Below are 8,335 nucleotides of genomic sequence, written 5' to 3'. Positions count from 1 at the left end.
AAATTGAGGCTCAGAGAGGCAAAGTGACTTGCCCAAGGTCACACAGCCAGTAAGTAGCAGAGCAGGGATTCGAGCTCAAGTCTAACTCTGAAGCTGTTGGTTTGCAGTACTGCCTTTCTGGGTTGGGAACAAGCAAGTAAGAGCTGAGAGTGAAATAGCAAAATTGAGATTTCTTACCTTATAAACTGATCTGCAGAATGAGGTTCCGATCCCTAGTTGTAACCGCTGCCAAGCAAGGGTGAGCTGTCACTTCTTCATTGGGTGTCGCTTATCGTGACCAACTATCACTGGCAGGGGTGAAACTGGAGTGTCGCAACTGCTCGGTGCAATCCAGAATGCAGCATTTCCCTCCAGACCTGCTAGGAGTTCTGACTACTCCAGCTGCCGCTCTGGCCCTGTCCTGCTGGGCATTCACATAAGAGTTCAGATGTGACAGCAGCCCTTGGGCATAAGCTGTCATGAGGTGAAGTAAGAATCATTTCTAAAAACCAACCAATCAATCAAAATATATATATATTTTTTAATTTTAAAAGTCAATACCAGGAGCAGGGAGCCATGGTCTCTCAGTCTCTGCTCCCCTCCCAGCAGGAGATCCGGGAGCTAAGAAACATGATATGTTTGATAAAAGGGTTTGGGTTACAGGAGCACATTTGAGTGGCACCTCACCAACTTGGGACGCAGGGAAACTTCCAGGGAGAAGAGACATCAGCAGGCAATGCCTGTGGTTAGAAAGGAGGAGTCAGCCAGCAGGAATGCAGGAGAGAGTTCCAGGAGCCATGCGGTATTTGCAAAGGACCGGAAGCAGAGAGCTTGGGTCCAGGGCAGGAAAGGACTGAGTCCAGGTGGGGAGTGGTTAGAAAAGGAACCCAAACACATTCCAGCGCAGCTCTGCGTGGTGACCAATATTTTGGGGGAGGGAATGGATGCAGTTCCATTTCCTGCAACTCACATGCTTGATGATTTAACTCTGAGGATTTGAAAATCCAGCACTCAAAGTTACCATCCTGCTGGCAATACAGGAGTGATGGGACCCACGTCTCCACACCCCACCACAGCACCTCTGAGCTCACCGAGTTCTCATTCTCGCTTAATTAATCCTGTAGCTGATGCTCTCTTTATTTCTCCCATCCCCTTTTTAGTATAAAACTTTACATCAATGTTTCTCTGTCTGGCTCTCCGCTTCCTTCCACTCTCTCTAAAAATCAATGGGAAAATATCCTCAATGAGGATTAACAAAATAAAAATAAAAACTTACAGCAAGGTACAATATCTTTCCTCCTGTCCCTTACCTCCATACCGTTATTTTTACTAGAAAGCAAGGGCACTTGTCACTCGTCCCCTAAGCCCCTGAATCTCTTAGGCCGTGTCCTTGCTTTCTGGCAGTCCCCTGCGTTGCATCTCTTCTGGAAGGCAACAAAGGCACGAGGGTAGGTTCCAGCTTTGGAAGCTGAGGACGAATACGCTGCCAGTGCTCCAAAGACTTGCACTAGGGGCCAATTTTAATATTTTTTAAAAACATTTTTATTGATTTCAGAGAGGAATGGAGAGGGAGCGAGATAGAACATCAATGATGAGAGAGAATCATTGATTGGCTGCCTCCTGCATACCCCACACGGGGGACCGAGCCCACAACCCAGGCATATGCCCGTGACCGGATTCGAACCCAGGAGCCTTCAGCCCGCAGGCCGACACTCTATCCGCTGAGCAAACTGGCCAGGTCAGGGTCCAATTTTAAGGCACTAAATAGAACGCTTGGAAGGAAAGCATCATCTGGGACCATTTCCTTCTTTTGCAAGTCCCTTCTTCCAGATGTCATGGCGAGAGGCTGCCCCAAGGGGGCAGTGTCTGCTCAGAGATGAGCCCGGCAGCCAGGAGACTATGCCTGGAGGGCCTCACTGGCAAGTCTGGAGCCGCAGACTCCATTCTCCCAGCGCCCCTTAGAGAAGAGAGGGTTTCTCTGGCAGCACTCCTCCCAGGAGTGAGACCCCTCCTCCCCCCAAGTCAGTAAGAAGCCCCCTGGCTGTGAGATGTGGATAGAGTGTGACATTTCTCCAGCCTGCGGAAAACAAGCCGCCCAGAGTAACTCTGACCTTGTAGGGCGCCCTCTGTTTGATCACGTCCAGGGCAAAGTTCCCTGAAAATATTTATCACCTGGCAAAACAGAAATTCAAAACACAATTTCAAAACCGCCTGCATTCTCGTCCCTGGCAACCAAAGGGGTCATCCCTGGGCAGCCTGACCTCCCCGAGGGAGTGTCACCGGCTGGCACCTCTCATTGTTTGTCTTTTTTTTTTAATGGTGTTTTTATAGTAACATGATTTTTTTTTAATCCTCACCCGAGGATATGTTTATTGCTTTTGAGAGAGAGAGAGAGAGAGAGAGAGAGAGAGAGAGAGAGAGAGAGAGAGAAACATCTCTCAGTTCCTTTCGTATGCACCCTAACGAGGTGGAACCCACTACAGCCAGGCCAGCACCCCGCTTTAGCTTTGCTCAGAAGAAGGGGACAGCCAAAACCGGTTTGGCTCAGTGGATAGAGCGTCAGCCTGCGAACTGAAAGGTCCCAGGTTCGATTCCAGTCAAGGGCATGTACCTTGGTTGCCGGCACGTCCCCGGTGTGGGATGTGAAGGAGGCAGCTGATTGATGATTCTCTCATTGATGTTTCTAACTCTCTCTCCCTCTCCCTTCCTCTCTATAAAAAATGAATAAAATATATTATAAAAAATAAAAAAAAAAGAAGGGGACACCTCGGGAAGGGAGAGAGAGGAGGAAGGCCAGGCAAGGGGCCCAGCTACAAGCAAAGGTTTCCCCAGAAAGGGTTGGAGGGGAGTAATAACCAACATTTAGAAAACGCTGTGGGTCAGTGTGGCTGGGTGAGGTCCTCCCATGCATCCCCAGTTCAGGAAGCCCAAACTGAAGCTCGGGGTGGAGCCATCTGCTAAGGTCACAGGTCCAAACCTCAGAGCCTGGCTGCCATGTGCTGCTCTGCACCCTGGCAGAGGCTCATCCTCTCCTGAGTGTCTTACCCAAGGTCACGCATTAATAAAAGGAGTCAGAACTTGAACCCAAACCTCTGAGCTAAGCCCAAGGTCTTAACTACAAATCTCTGTTATGCTTCTTACAAGTTGCATCTGCACACGGCCCTGACCTAACAGCCAGGCCAGCGTTCAGTAATGAACAGCTTCAGCTTTGACATTGGGCTTGGCCTTGGCCCCTCTCCTAATTTCTCTGAGTAGGAGGCCCTGCTCTCTTCTCAGTGAGCCCCTCGTTCCCAACATCGGGAACTCTGAACAGGAGCAGATCCTCTCCTGACCTTTACCTCTCGGTTCCTTGTTTCATCCCAGAATCCCCAAGGATCCCAGCTGCAATAAAAATCCGGGCAGCTAACACGCTGAGCACATGCTCTGTGCCAGGCCCCAAACCTAGCGCTCAGTGTGGCAATTGCGTGTATTCCTAATGGCAGCCCTAAGAGGTATATGGTTACTCCCTTTTCCAGATGAAGCAAATGAAGCTCAGAGAGGTTAAATCACCTTCCCAAAGAAACACAGGTAAATAGCGGACTCAGAGATTGAGGGCTCCAAGGACATGTTTTTTTAAAGACCTGGGAATAATTTCTAAACCTCTGAGCATCACAATTATTCGAGAGGGCTTTTAAAAATAAAGTTTGGGCGTTGGCCAGTGTTGCTCAGTGTTTGGAGCATCATCCTGTGAGCTGAAGGATCAACAGTTTGATTCCCGGTCAAGGGCCTGGGTTGCAGGTTCGATCCCCCGCCCCGGTTGGAGAGTGTACAAGAGGCAACCAATCAATCAATGTGTCTCTCTCACATGTTCCCCTCTTTTCCCACCCCCTTCTACTCTCTCTAAAAGTCAATGGAAAAAATATCCTCAGGTGAGGATTAACAAAAGAATAAAAATAAAATAAAGATTCGAGTCCCTAACACCTGCCTAGGGATTCTGATTTTGCAGGCTTGAGGCGGACTTACATTTTTTAATGAGCAACCCAGGTGTCTTGATACCTGGTCTCTCCAGTGAGTGTTCCTTAACAATTGACAAATTGCTTCTAATAACTTTTAAGAATGAGTAATAATGTCTGATCAAATCCTGCCTCCAAACCAGCTGTCTCTAATCCTACCTCCAGAGCCACAGGCCTCAGAGCCACGGGCCCCAGAGCCAGCTGTAGGCCAAACCCGGTGGCTTTCCCCTGGCTGCTCCCCAGAGCCCTCAGAGCCCAGGCATTTGTCAGCTCTGTTGCCTGCTGCTCCACCCTCCACCCTGGCACCTGCAGACCTACCCGGCTGGTTTGCCAGGGAGGAGCTGGTCCGGTTTGCCTTCTTAGGGCTCTTCCAGGTCCTGGTTGATTGGGGGCTCAGATAGGACCTGGGGAAGTTGGGAGTGGGGACCATGGAGAAAAGTTCCGGTCAGGGGGTCACTTGGAGCACAGGCTTCTCTGCTGATCACGGAGGCTCTGGACACCCCACACTCCTCCCATCGCACCTGAGCCGCCCCTGATGCTTGTCTCTCTCAATCAACCTGCACCACCCCCACAGCATCCCGAGCCCAGTCTCACCCACGCAGAAATTTCTTTGTGTGACTAATATCAGTCCCTCCTGATATGCAGCCCATCCCCAGACGAGGCCCACGTCTCCCGCGGAGGGAGGTGCTCAGAGGAGGGACTGACAGGATATGCAGGGGAGATCCGGATGTTGATACTATGATGGTGGATATGGTTTTTTTGTCCGTTTTTTATCCTGTGGCCACTCAGAGAAAGCTCAGCTTGGTATGTCACTTATAGACAGATCCAGGAGGCTGGGCTCCGCCTCTCCAGGCCTCAGTTTCCACATCTATAAAGTGGGTAAAATAATACCCACTGTGGCCACTTCACAAGTGATCATAGATATAAAGGCTGGTTTAATGACCACAGAGGCAGAGACAAATGTCAGCTCGTTATGATGATGATATGCTTGTGTGTTCTAAGCACACTTCTGGTCCTCGGGGAATGCAAGGTCCTTTTGGCTAAAAGTGGGGCCTTAATGAGCCAATTTTCCGGGTGCAGTGGCCTCTGGGGAGGGGTGGAGGGAGGAGAGCTGGGAAGGAATAAGAGGGCATGTAGGAGAGGGGCAGAGAGGAGTAGGTGTGAGTGTATGAAGAGATAACTTTTGCCTTGAAAGCTGTAGTATAGCCAAAACCAGTTTGGCTCAGTGGTAAAGCGTTGGTCTGCGGACTGAAAGGTCCCAGGTTCAATTCCGGTCAAGGGCATGTACATTGGTTGCGGGCACATCCCCGGTAGGGGGTGTGCAAGAGGCAGCTGGTTGATGTTTCTCTCTCATCAACGTTTCTAGCTCTCTATCCCTCTCTCCTCCTCTGTAAAAAATCAATAAAATATAAATAAAAAGTAAAAAAAAGAAAGCTGTAGTATTTGGGCATTGATATTCATTCATTTATTTGGACATTCATTCATAAATCCAAGTATTTTTCCAGGCACTGCTCTAACCTATGAGGATGCAATAGTAAGGAAAACAGACACACATCCCTACCTTGTGGTACTTACATTCTAAGGAGGGGAGACAGACGATAAATCAGTTGCCAGGCAAGCAATTGGCAAATGAGAGTCATGTTTCTGACTCTCTATCCCTCTCTCTTCCTCTCTGTAAAAAATCAAAAAAAATCAAAAGCCTGTGGGGTTTTTTGTTTGTTTGTTTGAGATATATATATATATATACACTGTGTGTGTGTGTGTGTGTGTGTGTGTATATATATATATATATATATATATATATATATATATATATTGATTTTTTACAGAGAGAAAGAGAGAGGGATAGAGAGTTAGAAACATTGATGAGAGAGAATCATAATCATCAATCAGCTGCCTCTTGCACACCCCCACTGGGGATGTGCCTGAAACCAAGGTACATGCCCTTGACCGGAATTAAACCTGGGACCTTTCAGTCCGCAGGCCGACGCTCTATCCACTGAGCCAAACTGGTTTCGGCGCGCCTGTGGGTTTGTTAAGGAAGTTGCTAGTGTTCTTGAGAGCACATTTTGTACACAGAATTATTTGCATTTTATTTGGCTTTAAAAAGTTTTTCTTGAAATAAATCAACCCAGTAGTTTAACTTTAAAATTGAAAGCTCAAATTACAAATCTCAAGTTGCTTACACATTTGGCCCAATTTAACAATCATTGTTCATTTCTAACCTTTCAGGGTTAAAAACACCTACATTTTACCATCCCGAGGGATTTGGAGTGGTTTTTCCCAGCAGACTGAGGCTGTATGTTGTCCAAATATTTTGGCGTGACTCAGAGGTACCCCTTCCTCTTCCCCCCACCCAATCCTGAGATCAAGATAGGCCACTCCGACCTCTTTTATAATCTCTGTCAATAAGGACTCCAAATGAGGTGATGTTGTTACTGGAAGGGAGACCTGGCCCTTAGTGAGTCTGCACAGAGCCGGCCGGTAGGGTGTGGGCTCTTGACTTTTGTGTAGAAAAAATGTTCACAATAAAGTCCAGGTGAGTTTGAGAGGACATTTATTAAAGCTGGGACAGCGAAACAAAGAAGGGCTGGGAAAGTAAGCCTGGCTGATCTGCTTTGGCTCACTAAGAAGTCACAGAAAAGAGGACGGTGGGGACAGGTTGGGGGGATGGTCGCCATTGCCCTTTGCGCCCCGATTTCAAGCCAGAGATGCATACCATTGGGAAAGTGGGAGGGGGAGGGAGGCAAGGGCTTGCTCACCTCATGACCTTCGTTTTGAGGAGTTTTTAAGGCTGGACATTTAGGGGAATTCTTGGGAGGGATCTTAATAGAATATTAATCAGATTTATGCTGACATGCCAAAATGAGATTTATTCTCTTAACTTCTTTTGTCCTTGGGTGTGGTTGGCATATGGCACTAATTGAATTCCTGCTATCAGTCTCCCTGAGTAAGGTGACTTAAGCTATCTACCCTCTGGTTAGGGATAAGTGCCAATGATTCACTCTCAAGCGTCCTGGTTTAGGGAAGATAGGGTTACTGGGTAGCTGCACAAACTTTCTGCCTCAGTTTCCCTATGCCCAGTAAGCCTGTCTCAGTGTGACTGCCTATGTAGCCTGGGTTCCAATTACATATTGAGATTTGCCCCTCTGCCCACCCAGTTTTCCCTTTCTTTGGGTTAGATTCCACTAATCCAAATATTGTTCAATTTTATTCTGAATTGTCTACATGCAGAGGTATATATTTCCATGTTTCCTATCTATCCAGGAAACCTCTAAGATGGGATTTGATTATGCAGATCACCCCTGGCTCCAAGGTCTCAATAGGAAAATCTCACTAGGGACACAACCCAGGGCTGGGCCTAGGTTCCACCAACGTCAAGATAGAGAGGTCGCCAAAACCGGTTTGGCTCAGTGGTAGAGCGTCTGCCTGCGGACTGAAAGGTCCCGGGTTCGATTCCGGTCAAGGGCATGTACGTTGGTTGCGGGCACGTCCCCGGTAGGGTTGTGCAAGAGGCAGCTGATCGATGATTCTCTCTCATCGATGTTTCTAACTCTCTATCCCTCTCTCTTCCTATCTGTAAAAAATCAATAAAATATATTAAAAAAAAAAAAAAAAAAAAGATAGAGAGGTCGCCGAAACCGGTTTGGCTCAGTGTCAGCCTGCGGACTGAAGGGTCCCAGGTTCAGTTCCGGTCAAGGGCATATACCTTGGTTGCGGGCACATCCCCAGTAGGGGGTGTGCAGGAGGCAGCTGATCAATGATTCTCTCTCATCGATGTTTCTGATTCTCTATCCCTCTCTCTTCCTCTCTGTAAAAAATCAATAAAATATATTTTAAAAGAAAAAAGAGAGATTAAGAGCATGGTTAAGAGAGATTAAGAGCATGGGCTCTGGAGCCAGAGTGTCCAGTTCAAATCTACCCTTGACTGGCTGTGAGGCCCAGGCAAGTATTACCTTCTTAGGCCTCAGTTTCTCCATCTGTAAAATGGGGATTAAATTCCCTGGGGGTTCTAGTCTGAGGGAGGGCTGGTGTAATGGGGGGGTGGGGGAGTCGGATATCTGGAGATGCTAAACAGGAAGTGGCGGTGAATGTGGCTTGAGCAAGCACAGGTGGAGAGCCCGGCTCTTGGCTCAGCCTCGTCATGGTTAGAGCCACCCTGAAGAGGGAAGACCGCTCTGCAGTCTCCTCTGGGGCAGATTGGGGAGGCATGCCGGTTAGACTGATGTCCAGCAGCTACCGGGTCAGAAATCATGGAGGGGCAGGTCTTGTGCAGACGAAGACGCCCTCTGCCAGGCAGGTGGCTCTCCCTAGCAGCTTTCCTTCCATACAAGGGGGATCACTAGTTTCATGTGAGGTGGTCA

The sequence above is a fragment of the Pipistrellus kuhlii genome, unplaced genomic scaffold, assembly GCF_014108245.1.
Source record: "Pipistrellus kuhlii isolate mPipKuh1 unplaced genomic scaffold, mPipKuh1.p scaffold_m20_p_53, whole genome shotgun sequence".
Classification (NCBI taxonomy): domain Eukaryota; kingdom Metazoa; phylum Chordata; class Mammalia; order Chiroptera; family Vespertilionidae; genus Pipistrellus; species Pipistrellus kuhlii.
The sequence above is the reverse complement of the archived record's forward strand: the minus strand, read 5'-3'. Positions refer to the sequence as shown.